A 14,650-nucleotide genomic window follows, 5' to 3' on the forward strand; every position below is an offset into this window, starting at 1 on the left:
AGAAGAAAAATGCTTTGGATTTTGAAGGTGAAGCCAGGCTGCTGTTTTAATTATTCATTTTAGGGGAGTATGGAAAGAATATACAATTAGGAAGAGCTATATCAATGATTATGCTCATTATTTTTAATGTTTAATGCAACAGCAAATATGCAAGGATCCATAGGCTGAAGGCCCTTTCTTATGGACATTGAACACTTCCTGATGAGGGAAATGTTGCTGTGTCACTAAGAATTTTAAAACTGTGGAAGAGTCTGAAAAAAGTTAAAAATCAGGCAGCAGTAGAGCAGTAACTAACAAAGATTACTGTCTCAAAGGACAAGCCTTTCTTAGATTCCTCTGCTGCATGACAATAGGAATAGAGGCTTTTTATGATGAGAATCTGTTCCCACCTTTATTATAAGGTGCTATATATTATTATAAGGATGTTAACTTCAAGGGAAGGGAGGCGTGTATCCACTGCTGCGTCTTCTTGTCAGTCCTGCAAAGGGGAAGTGTGTTCATAGCTGTTAGATAGCCTGTGGGAACTTCCTTATATATATTGATAATTGAAAGTGACTCATGGCAGTAGTTACTTGAAAATTTCAATAGGAGGACAACGATGTTGGAGGGCACTGCGTGTTTTCTCATGATGGGCACAGGCAGACTCTTTGAAGGCCAAAGTGAGAGGTTCTTCAGGTTGATAGGAGCATGATAGCAACCTTCATCTGGTGCTGAAGGTAACAAGGATAGTTCTGTTAGTTATTTTTTATTAGAAAGCTTTTGAAACCAGCTCTAATTAGAACCCCTATTTCTCAGTATGTTGTCTGGAGGGCCCGGACACGTAAGTTTATCAGAAGCCTCTGTTGTCAGCCATGCAGGAAATAAAGTAATTGGAAATAGAAGATCAGATAATTTGAAGAATATGTTAAAGAGAAGTAACCATTAGGTATGAAAATAAGTAAGAAAAGATCTCATGACATATTATCAACTATAAAGGTCAGGAAAATTAATGAAATATTGTTGTAAGTTTTCAGACTAACAGTTAATACACAAATGGGTGTACTTGTTTCCTTGGTTATTGAAGCACATTTTGGTTGATGTGTCAAGTGACTTCCCAGAAACTGGCCTGACTGTTTGGATAGGCATTGTCTGGAGTTCTCTCCAGAGAAAATTACTATGTAGGAGATAGAGAAAAAGTTCATTAATCAAAAGGATCTAAAACACTTGAAAATGGAAAGCCTGCAGTCAAAGACTCAGTCAAGGTTAAACAAATACCAATCAGAACTAAAGGGCAAACATTGGCTTTAGCATATTTTCTCCAAAAAAGACAGTCATGAGCATAAAATATCATATGATGGTTAAGGGGAAGATACCAAAATAAACGAACATGACTGAGAGGCTAACTTGACTATTAGCTTGGGAAAGCTGCAAGATGTATGTTTCCATAGAAACAAAAATGACAGATTTATTTAAATGGTTTCTCCATGGGCCAGAGTCTTTTCTTACTGCCTAGAGACTGTTCATTGGCAATGGATAGAACAGGCAGGTGCCAAACTGATGAAATCATCACTGGTAATGAAACCATTAATTGAGATGGAAGTCTTGCAGAGGAAGGTGTCGCAGTAGCTGGTACATATGGAAAAATAAATACGCTATCATGCAGTGCTCAGCCTTCTTTGACAGTCTGTCTTTTTAAACTCTGTTAATTGGTCTAATAAAAGATATTACATCTTCCCACAAACTTTATCTTCATTCCATTGTTAGATTATAATGGACTGAACATTACCATTTGAAAAAAATAGTTGCTATTTAGTTGTAGCTGTTATAGTTATTTATAGCACCTCTTTTCTTCCTGAGATCTTTCAGAAAAAAACAGAAACACTGATTTTTCTTCAGAAAAGAACATGAAAGTGTAAAAAATAATTATATATATATACACACACACAAATATCTATGAAGAAAAAGCTCATATAGGTTATTGAAAACCTTTTAAAAATTTGCACTGATTTTTCAGTACATATTAAGGTGGTGGAAGGACATTTCTAGAGCTTACCTCTGTAGCATAGGATTAAAAGATTGGGCAAAGTGTTAAATAATATTTGGCAAAATTTTTTTAGGAATCACTTAGTGCCAACAACATTGTATCTTCTACATCACCATCTGATGAAAATGTGAGATTATTCTTAGCATTTTCAAGCTTAGAGTGGTGAATATTCTAACCTTTTTTGAGGGTTTCTCTTACACACTGGATCTTTTAGGTACTTCTAGATGTGGACTTCTAGAGAATAAAAACACCTGAAAGCAAAAGTGTGTCATTTGGGTCCCAGTGGCAATATAAATATTATAAGAAATTGCTTTAATTTTTCTTAATCCTTTTTCTTCTCAGGATGGATCCCTGGATAGGATTATGCTAAAGGGAGATGTTAGGGTAGTTAACAGTAAGCTTCCCTGGATAAAAAGTAAATTGTATTTGTCCAATTAATTTCCGTGTAGGTGAATTTACTTAGACAAGTGAGAAGTTTAAAAAAAATAGATGATTGTTTTGTGTCCATTCATGCAGTTATATTAGTATGCAGTATACAGAGTATACATGCATGTATTCATGCAGTATACAGAGCAATACATGAAATTCCCCAAATCCCATTTTGATTTTAGACACCAATGGGCAGACAAAGGAGCTGGCTGAACAGTCACTAAGCACATGGATATATACTGAGCCCTTGTTAAGGCTTAGTACCAGTATCCTCTCTTGGAAGAAAGAAATGTAGTTCACTGTAATAGTGACTTCAATGTGTCTTTTCTAGAGATCCCATGTCTAAGGATTGCTCTGTCAGTATAAAAGGAGTTATAAAGCAGGCATGAATTTTTGTGCCTATCTGCAATGCAACTGCAAAATACAGAGGAAATGAGAAAAAGAAAAAATAAGATCCTAAATCTCAAAAGAGAGGAAAATATGCTGAAAAGGGTACCAGATGAAATTAGAGATACAAGTATTGGGCCAGAATTTCACATCATATCTATGTAAAGCTAATGTAACCAGAAAAACTTATAATATAGTGGTGGTTTTTGATGATGTACCATCACCATTTTCTTCCAGGTTCCCACTGTAGCTCTAGTGTGAATTTTTTTTTGTATCTTTTTTTCAGTATTTTTCTAAAAGCTTGGCAAGCTATATGTCATGGCTGCTCTGCTACTGTTACTGAATAACGTGCTAATAGTGGAATGATGATCAGAAAAGAAAAGATATTCTGAGTTGTTTTGGTTGGGTTTTTTTGTTTGGGGTTCCCCCCCACCAAGTAGTACTTGAATCCTATCATCTAGCAACTAAACAAAAATAGAAATTATGTGAAGTCAGTTTTGATATGTGACTAATACATTGGACAAGAACCAACTCAAACTGTGACCTCGCTTTAGCAGGGTTGTTAGAGTTTATATTGTTAGAATATAAAAAAACCCGCAAACATATTTTTTACACAGAAAGGACTAGTGTTACCCTTACTTTGTTCAATGTTTAATGGTTTTAGGTTTTCTAGTCCCAAGCAATTTTTTTTCACATAGATCATATCAACTCTTCCACAGATTCTGTATGAGACGGATAGTTGATAGGGCACATCATTTTGTCTTAATTGTTCTGATTAAATAATGTTATGTTTTTCATCATCTAGGTCTGCGGTGTTCCAAATTCAGAAATGTGCTACTGACGCATTTGAGGAAGGATTAGAGCGTATCACCCAATATATGCAAGTCTGAAATGAGAGAAGGTTGCATCAGGATACTGTTGGCAAGGTAATTTTTATCATAGCCTGACACACCTGTCTATACAGCTTACTCCAATTAGTATTTATAAGTTGATCTGTTAAAGGTCATGGATGTTGCATTCTTGTTACGAAGTTAAATCCTAGATAAAATGTATTGCATGAAGCTACAGTGTTCATTATTTCACACTGAGATTTTTTTTTTCATCTTTAATTAATCTGTATGTCACTGGAATACGTCAACTCTACTCTGAGTTGGAATATTTTTCAGGCTAAATCAGCAATATTGTCATATGCTTAAATAGTTTTATTTTTACATTTCAGAAATGTATACATTATCATTTGATAAAATTAACAATCCTGTAATTCTAACTGAAGCAAAGCTACAATACATACAGTTATTTCTTTGAAGTCCATGGAGTCAAGATATTATCGTGGATATTTATCTTTATCTTTCTGGCGAACTGGTGAGACTGAAGAGGAGGAGAAAGAAAACAGGGAAAGCCAAATCTAGACTTATCAAACTTCGCAGCAAAACTTCCTTTCACGATTGGGACCAAAGTTTCATGAAAGGTTCTAGCAACATTATTAATAACTGAATATTATTCCTTTTCATACTGTTTCTATGCAAAACTACTATACCACCTTGATTCTGTCAGCTTCTGCTTTCTCTTGTCTTTGATACCCTAATGATTTATGGAACACACATGAATTTAAATTCATGTACAGTCAAGTTGAATTGATTTCTTTTACTATATGAGTAATAAGCTTGTCCCACATATTCTTCAACATGAGATCTTTGTGTATTTTAAATGTACACAACTAATACAGGAATGTACTTAAAACCAAACAAAAATTCTGATACAAGAAAACATTCCTATCCATAAAAACATACAGTTACATATACCTAGGACTCACTGAATTTATAAAATTGGATAACATGTTTAAATATATGCTTCATTCCACGTTTTAATAGGGATGGTCTTAAACACATACGTAAGTGTTTTCTCTAGCTGAGTCCCAACAGAGTATAAATTAAAGTGTGTAGGTAATAGACTTTCTAATGCTATTTCTAAATTGTGTGTCTCGGTGTTTACATGATTCCCTGTTAAGACAAGCCTCAAGTGCAAGCCAGGTTTCCCTTTCCTCCGTTTCTTGCTTTCCATTGGAAGGAAATGCATAGGAAGATCAAAGGACAGCTAAGGCATGTCAGTCTAGGTGGTAGAGTGTGTCAAGGAGCACATCTATCTATCTTGTGGCTGTATGGAGTAAGATTGTTCAGGTGTTCATCCACAAAAGTATATGATGAATTTACTAACCCAGAAATATCTGCACTGTTACTTTTGTGGAAATGTGAAGGAAAGTATGACTTCAGAAGATACTAAAGAAGTACATGGTTGGATAATGAGTAATTATAGTGCTGAAATTGTTCAGAATAAAAGCTTTTTGTGAATTCCATCGTGGACATCTAGAAATTCTGTTTTATGATTAAAGATTGAGATAACCAAACCAAAATGAATCTACTGGTATTTATTAATCCTCATTCAGTAAGCCTTTTCCATCATTCTCCAGATACTTTTGTGTGTCTCTTTTCAGAGCCCTTACTGCAGTATAAATGGAATTGAAATTTAGTTATGTGAAGTCACTTTGCTTTCATTTTCTGTGATGACACTATTTACACAGTTTATTATTTGTCTCTTGTTAATTTGCATCCCTTCTCAGCATTTCTACAGATGAAGTAATTTAGTGCAGTAACTGACACAGAAGTTGGCCTTTACAGGGTGTATTGTGCATGCAAAGCCAAGCCTGCTGGTTCAGAGAGTGCTAGGAGATTGAGACGTGAACAGCCCAAAGCCCACATTTTATCTAGAGTCCTTCTGTCAGGCACAATCACATCAGTCAGATCATTACCAGTATATTAATGTATGTAGCAAGCCAGCTAATAGATCTTAAATGTCTTCCTTTATCATTAGAGCTTTGTACCCTATGTAACATGCACGTCCTTTCCAGCAGGAAGAAGCATGTTACAAGAGACACGAATCTTTTCATGTCAATAAAATTAAGGAATTTGCATTATAATCTCAGTTTTGACACTGGCTTTCTTATGGTTTTGGCATACTATTTATTTTGACTTCTTGTTGCCTTTCACAGTTATCTGCATCACAGTTAGATATCAGAGCAGAAACACATCAGGGGTTTGACTGGGAAAAGCGTGTGCTTTGTTATGGTAGATCTCTTTTTGGTCTTTGATATCTAGTGTTGACAAGGATGCAAGTTATTTTGGAGTAAATGAGGTTTCACTTTGTCCCTTTATCATGATGACTTCTAGTTGACTTTTTGCTTTTTTCAGCATTTATGTGACTCAGAACGAAGCAGCTGAGATTCCGTGGGCCCTTTCACTAGGGCAAGCAGAAGTCCCCTTTGTTCCCTGTTGCTCTGATGAAGCAGGGCGCTGTTCCTTTGCCTTGTAAGGACACACTTTAGTGTTTACAAGAAACTTCCCGAGATGAGGAAACTTTTAAGTCACTCTTGATATCCTGTCACTGGAGAAAAAGGGAGTAGTGACAGCCTATGATTTGTCTCAAGACAAGAAATAACCTTTGAATAATTGGTCTCATTAGACAGAGACTTGTTGTTATGGTAATATTATCATCCTGGTTGATGCAGAAAACTGAACGGGGTCATAAAACAACAATTACAAGACGTGTCAGAGTGAAAGAATTGGGTAAGAAGTAGTCTTTCAGGAAGTGACTGTTGGCAGGTTTCCCAGGAAGCTTCTAACCCAGAGATGCCTGATTCACCTAATCCCTTGCTGCAGCCCACATAGCACAACAATAATTGCCTGCTTACTGAATGAGGATCTTGAGATCAAGACCATTCACCGAATCCTGAATGCTCCCTATTCAGCTAGGAGATTGTTTTCTCTCCCTGGCCCATTCAGGGACAGGTTGACTTTATCCTATAGGCCCTTAGGGCTCCGATTATGATACTGAAACCTTTAAAAATGTTCAGAAGTTTGTGAATGATGTGATTATACTGTGTATATGCAGTACATGGCATCTTCAGAAAGATGGTTGCAGAAGGGAAGATTTTGAAGTTGGTGCTTTTGAAAAGCTCAACAGAAACAGTGAAAAGCAGGAAAGGTTTTTAAAAACAGGTGGAAGATTAGGGCTGTTGTTAGTGTGGAATAATCCTTCGCTGTGCTAAGGTGAACTTTATTAAATCAGATTTGTTGTTTTTTAACCTCATTTAATAAGGAAAGAGAAAGCTTAATTAAAAAAAAAAAAACAACAGAAAGATTTAACTGTGGAGAGTAAAATTTAACTGTAAGATAAATAATATTGGATTGCTTGGGTATTTATGAAGTCAAAATTCTCTCTATCCCCTTACCTGTTACTTAGCCCATGAACTTTCTCATGTCTTATCTACAGTATCAAGACATACAAGATTTAGCAGTTGTTATGCATTATAGGTTGCAGGTAGATCACCAGCTGCCTTGCTAAAGTCCTGGACATGAGGCAGCCCAATTTCTGTGCTGATACTGTGCAGAACCTTTCGTTCACATGGAAAGAGAAAGAGTAGTCCAGTGACTGGAGTTCTGGACAAGGACAAGAGAAAGCTGCCACTGACCTCTTGTGGGAATTAGACAAATCTAGGAGATTTCTGGTTAGCTGCATATACAGAAGTGTAATATTTGAACACTTCACATTGTCCTTTAGTCCTGAAGAGCTTGTCCTGAAAATAATGTCTGCCTTTTTTTTTTTTTCCACCTCTGATAGAGGTCTTTAAACCTTGCCTTGGTATAATCTTTAATGTATTCATCCTTGAAGTGCTGCTGTGAAATATAGAAGCACTGCTTACCCATTTCAGAGGTGAAAACAGACTTGAGGCCTATTCAGAAAGATTAATTTTGGCTAGAGAAGTTTAACTATCTAAGCAATCTCTGGAGGCCTGCCTTTTTGGAAAGAGAGAGGCTTCTCCAGTGGTCATTTTACAGGAAAGCCTAGCTTAGCCACTCATCCATCTTCTGGAAGTATCCATCTTTCATTCTCCATTGACTATAGTTATTTTTAGATTCTGTGAAGTGAGGTTAAGAGGACTTTTACATTTCATACACTGTGTTGGGAAAAGAGGATAAAGATTGCATGGTGCTCAAATATTTTGTTTCAAAGGTCTTTGATGTTTAGGGCCTCTAGAGCATTTGTGTGATGAAGTTACATGAGGACCTTCTTCACTTATTAATCATGGTACAGGGTCTCACTGTACAGCATGCCAGTCCACAGGAGTGGAAACTCTGTCTAAGCTGAAGTTTGTTGAATGGTCTTGCTTCAGCCCTTTAATGAGCTCTTTTACATACTGTTGCAAGCGGCTATAAAAGAAGCAGGTGTAAGTATTGTGTGGCAGTTTAGAGATCTCATAGATACTTTTTGAAAAGGTAGAAGTGAACTAGCATTTCATCGATTGTCACAGTATCTCATAAATCTCAGTGCATCAGTGTTAATGCTGAAGTACCTGAAAGCGTACAGCTGGATCCCAGCTGTACAGCCAGGTTTATAAGTAGCCAAAATTAAGAAGCAGCAGTCACTCTTCATTATGGCAGGGACCAGCAGCATTCTCAGGGTTTGTGAAGGCCTAAATGCTACATAAAATGTTTTTCTGCCCTTCAGTGAACAAGAAGATGTTTCTAAAGTTTAAAAACTCGGTTAACTCAACTTCAGAACATCCTTCTTAGGCTAACAGAACCTGATGCTCAAGATCACTAGCACAGCCGTCATACCTAGCTTCATGCCCTGGGTTTGTTGCCATTCAAAAGATACGATGATTTGCACTAACAGAGTCAGTATAGCAATTTTGATGCTCTTAGCTGACTACCGTTTCCTCATTTTGTTAAAAAATACTGTAATAAAATTGTTATGACTAGCATGTGAGGAAGTGAAGTAATAGAACTGCTGTGTGGCTATTCTTCCTTGTCTGAGCCTTCATCATGAAGTAGGATGTTTAAAATGAAGCGATTAGGCCACTTGATCTGAAAACTGACTAGAGCTGTTGGTTCCTATGCAACTGCTATTTCATGTTACAAATTCCATGTTGTACATGTTACAATTCAGATTCCACCATGCTTAAGTATGTATAGAATACCTGATCTCGGTGTGCAAGGCACAGGTTATTTTTCTACAAAGAACTAATTTTTCAGTTCAAGAACATTCAGGGTATATTGATTTTAGTAAATTAAACAGTGCCAGGGAACATAGGCATGTGTCAGAGCTTCACTGTCTGTATTGTCACACTTTTAAAAATCTTCTGCTTGATTTTGGCCCGAGCTCACTGCCACTTTGCGAACAGGAGCTAGGTGCGATTCATGAGTCAGCATTGGTCAGGGAGCCTTCCCAATACGCAGTCTGATTGCAGCCTGTTTTGGTGGGGAAGACAGTTTAATGGTGTGGACATGAGCCGTTCCATGCCAGCTGGCCTGTGGGCCAACAAGCAAGCTTGTGCATGTTAATTTACTACCATAGCCAAGACCTACTTTTAGAAAAAGCTTTTTTTCTTTTTTGTAAAATTAATTGTAATGGGATTGTTTCAAATTTTCGTTTCAAAATGAGAAGTCAAGACCCTTGTTTTAAAAATGGCAAAATGAGAAGTTTCAGCATTGATACACAACAGATATTTGTTCTTTGCTGAAATGACTCAATTCATTTGTATACAAATAAAAACTCTTTTTCTTTGAAATTGTTTGGAAAAAAAAAGTTTTTTCCAGTTTTAGAGCTTAATGTTCTTACAAAGTGTTGAGTATCCTCAACTCCCACGGTAGTCAGATAGGATTCATGTGCTCAGGCTCTAACTGGAGGGCTCTATTTTGAGATGTACAGCAATAATATATGTATGAAAGAATTGACCTAGACAAGCACAGATATGCAGGTAGGAAGTACAATATCTGCCAGTACTGAACATACAATATTTTTCTGTTGGCAAATGGCAACTAGCTAACAAAAATTGCATATTATCCAGAACTCACAGTGAAGACATTTGGGGTTACAGGTGCTAATTATAGTCTTTGCCAATTAAGGTACTTATGTATTTGCATATCGCTACAGTCTGTGAGTCCTTGTGACTAGACATATAAGAAAGAAACAATCCTTCCTGTTTGTAATTTGCTGTATGGAGTGGTGAGAAAAGAATTAAATTTTTCAGTGGTTTTCTGTAACATTGATCATTAGTAAAATGACAAATTCAGAAAGATATTAATAATCTGATGAAATAATAGATACATTGCGGGGAAGATACGGAAACTGGACTACTGAAAAAACTGGAGAACATGACAGAAATAGAGGTTACATCTGGTTAACCCAATGTCTGGGAAGGGGAATGACATTAAAATTAGTGGAATCGTGCCAATACTGCTTAGGTAGGGCACAAGGATACAGCCACTGGAATTGGTACTTCTTGGCAATTGATGATGATAACTCATGACTTGAAACACAGCCTCAGCATGTACAGCATGTACACAAGTATGTGCAGACATCAGGATCTGAAATGTGACCCTACTTTTGTGAAGTCAGAATAGGAAGTCTGTCTCTGCCCAAAAAAATGCTTCTTTCTGTCAGGCAAGAGTTGACAGAAAGATGAAGATGGTAGATGCAGATGTAAGGTAAGGTGAAACTCCACTAATTTATATTTTTATAACAAAGAACAGTACATCCCTTTGCTCTTAGGATTTTAGGATTTTTAGTGAGCCAGATCCTAGAGCGTGGCAGAACCTCCATCTCCAGGGAGCGGAGCAGAGTCCTAAATATAGCTCAGTCTGGAAAGTATTTGGATGGCACTGGCGTTGGGAATGTTTTATGAGGTTTCCACATATAAATAAAAGATGAATGCAATTAGTGCTCACCATAGGATATTTCCTTCTATGTGACCCAAATTTATTTTTTCTATGGTTTTCAGCAGGAGATGTGTCATCAAATGCCTTTTGAATATCAAACAGTTTGAATGAGTTGCCATAATCAGCTCCATAACCTTTTATAGCCATCTTTGTGTGTGAAAATTTTCCCTTTGAAATCCATATTGGCTATTCTCTTTCAGGTTATTACTTCAAATATGGTCTGCAACTTACTTTTAATTAGTGATTCCATCTTTTTTGTAAGCTACAGATGAACAGTGCTGTTTTGCTGTCTCCAGGTCAGGACTGCATGAACTTTATAAACTCTGAGGCCTCATCTTTGTACTTTTGGACTCCTCGCACTTTATTTGTGCTAGTGATTTTTTCATGATTACTGCCACAACCTCTGAATTCACCCTGGTCTCAATTTTGACAGTCAGAATAACTTAAAGCCTGATGCTCTTGGGAGTTAGATCTGCTCAATACCTCTGGTGGTCACACTTCATTTTCTTCAACACTCTAGAATAAGATCAGCAGAGTTTTCAGCATTATTAAACTACCTATGTAAATTAATATTTTTGCTCCTGTTGATCATAAGATCATTGGCATCAGTATTTGTTTAGAATTGAGACCACATTCAAGGAGGTAACAGTTTGAATGAACACCGAGGGGTAATGGGGGTAATTTGGTGGGATGCTATTCTTCAGTCAATCAGTTTCAAAAAATAGTCTACTATCACCCTTCCAGAAGTTTCAAAAGCCCCATTAATGGTATAGTGCATGGAGTAAAGGACATTTGTTTGCATCAGAAGGGACACTGACTTGAAAAGAGCCTGTCTTCCAATACAATTGCAAAGCTACTATCCTTGTTCGTTCAGAATTTCCCTCTTCTGGATGCTAATTCCCTACTTGAAACAATAATTACCTGTTTCTGGTATTGCCACCTCAGAAATCTGAAGTTATTGTGAGGAAGAAATAATAGAGGCAAGGGAACTTTATATTAGGGAATAAAAAAAATGTTTGTGGTTTTATATTAACACATAATATATTGAAGACAGAAATAGCAAGTCAAAGCTCAAGCTATCACACAAAAAAATAAAGCAAGATATGAATGCTCAAGATACGAAAATTTTTGAGATTATTTTTCCAGTATATTTATTTCTATGTGCCTTGCATTCCCAGGGGCAATTTGAGTTTGGAAACAGAATTTATGAAGTCCCTTGAGAGTGTCTGTTCCATGCAGTATTTCCAGCCTGACCAGAAATACATTTCCTCAAAGATCTGGAGAGAAAATCTGTTATTTTTTTAACTCAAAAGCTACTCTAATCAGAGAAACCCCTCTGTTTTGTTAGTAAGGTGGTCCAGTCAATCAAGGTTTGCTAACTTATGGTAGGATTTGGACCTTTTTTGGTACCAGGAAAATTTTTAATGGGTCTCAGCCCTATCCTTTCCAGCAGTTGATGATTAGTTTTAGTTCTGATAAACTTGTGAAGTTTTACAGTTCTGTAAATTAAACTGATTTTTTTGAGTATTTCCCATTGTGCTAGAATCTTCACTGTGGTTCCTCTCAAATGCATTCAATGCAAATGCTTGATACTTAACACCTTGATACAGTATTCACAGAATCACAGAATTCAATAGTTTATGTGACTGAGTGTCTCTGGTTTTTGCTAAGGTGACTGAGAGAACATATATTCAAGTGGGGACATGCTGTACTCTGTGCTAATTCAGCAGATGTATGCATCCTAGTTGAACAATGTGGATCAACCCATAATATACAGCCAGAGCGTATGGCAAGAAAAAAGAAAGAAGAAAAAAGAAGAATGTGTCATGGAAAATATACACGTCTCCCCTTGATTTTCCCTCTATATTCTTAAAATTTTCTCTGTAACATCAAAATTAAGGACTGAGATACTCGACTAAGCTATAACATGTCAGTTGACCAATTGTAAGAGATAATATGTATGCTTTTAGCCTGTAGCAGAGAAAGAAATTCAAAGTGATACATTTTACCTCGCAGTCCATTACTGCAATTAACCAAGAACCTGCAATAAATCAGTCTTGCGTGCAAGCTCTAGCCCAGCTTGATGTCCTTAGGTACAAACTGAATGCTTATAGAAAACGTGTATAAATCTCTAGTGCCCATAAATAAGCTCTGAATTCACCATACTCTTCACCATACTCTTATGGCTAAATTCTGGCAAATTAAAACCCAGCTGGTTGTTACCACTTTTTAAAAATTTTTTTTGTCCATCAGTGTTTTGCAGTTGCAAAATCAAATTATGTATATGGTACTCTATAAATGGAACAATATTGTAGCACTTGCTTTTGAGGAGCTTCTGGGATAAAGTAGACAAAAACTCAGTGAGGTAAACGGGCAGGAGGCACAAAGTCACGAGAGGGTGGCTCTGAATGGTTTGATAAGCACTGGCCAAAACAGACCAAAGCTTAGCCGTGCTGTTCTAGACATTGCAGTAAAAGAAAGTGCGACTGAGATTTTTGAAGGGAAAAAATAGGATTGTTTTTGCATAAATTAGAAGATACGCAGGTACACTGCTGCTTGAGAGAATGGGTAGCAGACAAGATTACACAGATACTATCTTATTTTACATGATACAACCTATCATGTGTGTGTCACTGTATTCTATAGCCCAATTATATATAGGAAGAGTAGCTGGGTGCTGCTGTCCCTCTGTGTGGTTTTTGGAAGGCGAATTTTCAGTTTTACAGAAGGAAAATACAGTGTTACAGTGTTCTTTGTCTAAGAAACAGTCTTCATAGAAACTTTCTTTAGTAAGTGTAAGAAGTGCAATAGAAATCTGTCATACTGCGTCAGATTTCCACTAATTGTTGTGCTACAGCAGTGGAACAGTTCAGTGTTCATGACTGGAAATAGTATTGTCCGATTAATAATCTCAGTAGTTATGATCTTCAAAAATCCCTCAAGCTGTCTGAAAACCAAGGAGAAAATAATTCTTTCTGTAGTGTGGAATAAAAAGAACTTGAACAGGGGAAATTAAAAAACTTTATATAAAGTAGAATCGTCATCAAGTGAAGAAAGAATGATTTTTTATTTGATTTTGCATTTGATTGCATTGTATATCTCAGTCACCAAAAAAAAGGTTTCTGGGTATCCACTGTGTCTTCTTGTTTTTAAGAAAAGGCAAGAGAGTCGTGGGTTGATGCGATTGAACCCAGATGAAAAATCCCAGGTATTTAGACAGAGTAGAAGCCAGATTGGGACGTGCTTTTGCTTTTCATGGAAACAGAAGAGAAACAGGTTATTCAAACTATGACTTGCTGAGACAAACTAGAGGAGTGCATGTTGCAGAAATAATCACTGAATAAGCATAAAACATGTAGGTTGTAAAGTTTCTTTGGAGTTAAAATGAATGGACCTGCAAGGTGTCCTTCCATAGCACCAATTCTAGCTGGAAGTGCTTGTAGCTCACTGTGAATTTTAATTTTCTGACAGAGTGGCACAATAATTTTATCTTGATCTTTCAAAAATAAAACTCGATTTTATATTGAGACGATTGAGACTTTCTCAGTTGAGTGAGATTTTAGCTCAGCTTTGGAGCAGCAAGTGATAACAGTTCCACAATCAGTTGTGGTTGTCTTCATTGAATGCAACATTATTAATTTCATATGATTTATCCAGTTTACCTGTAACATCTTGAATTGTGGTCCTGCCCTAAAAATGCCTGTGATTCTCTGTCATTTCATTAGGCGATGTTGACAGCTTTTGAGAAAAGGTTTTTTTGGGGGTGGGGAAAAGCATTTTTTGACAAATGCTTTGTGGAAATACTGTCAAGCACTGATGCTTCACGCTATTGTGGATGAAGCTGGAATTTTAGGCAGGGGATTCCTGCTGTCTTGTTTTTTTATCAGTAAAAAGCATTAAACGCTTGTAAGCTTATGGCTTTTTAAAACAAGCTGCTGGTACCGGCTCTAGGTTCAGATTCCCCATCGGCTCTAATACAGAGATTGCTTTTTCATTTGACTCTGCTTGAAATAGCTGCGTACAGTGCTGGTGAGTA

At 36.7% G+C, this 14,650-nt stretch overlaps 1 long non-coding RNA gene across 1 annotated transcript in view; it reads left to right on the forward strand.

Moving 5' to 3' along the window:
- Positions 1-3,649: 3,649 nt before the first annotated feature.
- The window catches only part of LOC141742821 (uncharacterized), an 88,676-nt gene continuing 77,675 nt past the window's right edge, over positions 3,650-14,650 (forward strand). Inside the window, exon 1 of the long non-coding RNA XR_012586889.1 lies at positions 3,650-3,765. This is a non-coding gene — a long non-coding RNA (uncharacterized LOC141742821). The remainder of the gene's footprint in view (positions 3,766-14,650) is intronic.

The sequence above is a fragment of the Larus michahellis genome, chromosome 4, assembly GCF_964199755.1.
Source record: "Larus michahellis chromosome 4, bLarMic1.1, whole genome shotgun sequence".
NCBI lineage: Eukaryota > Metazoa > Chordata > Aves > Charadriiformes > Laridae > Larus > Larus michahellis.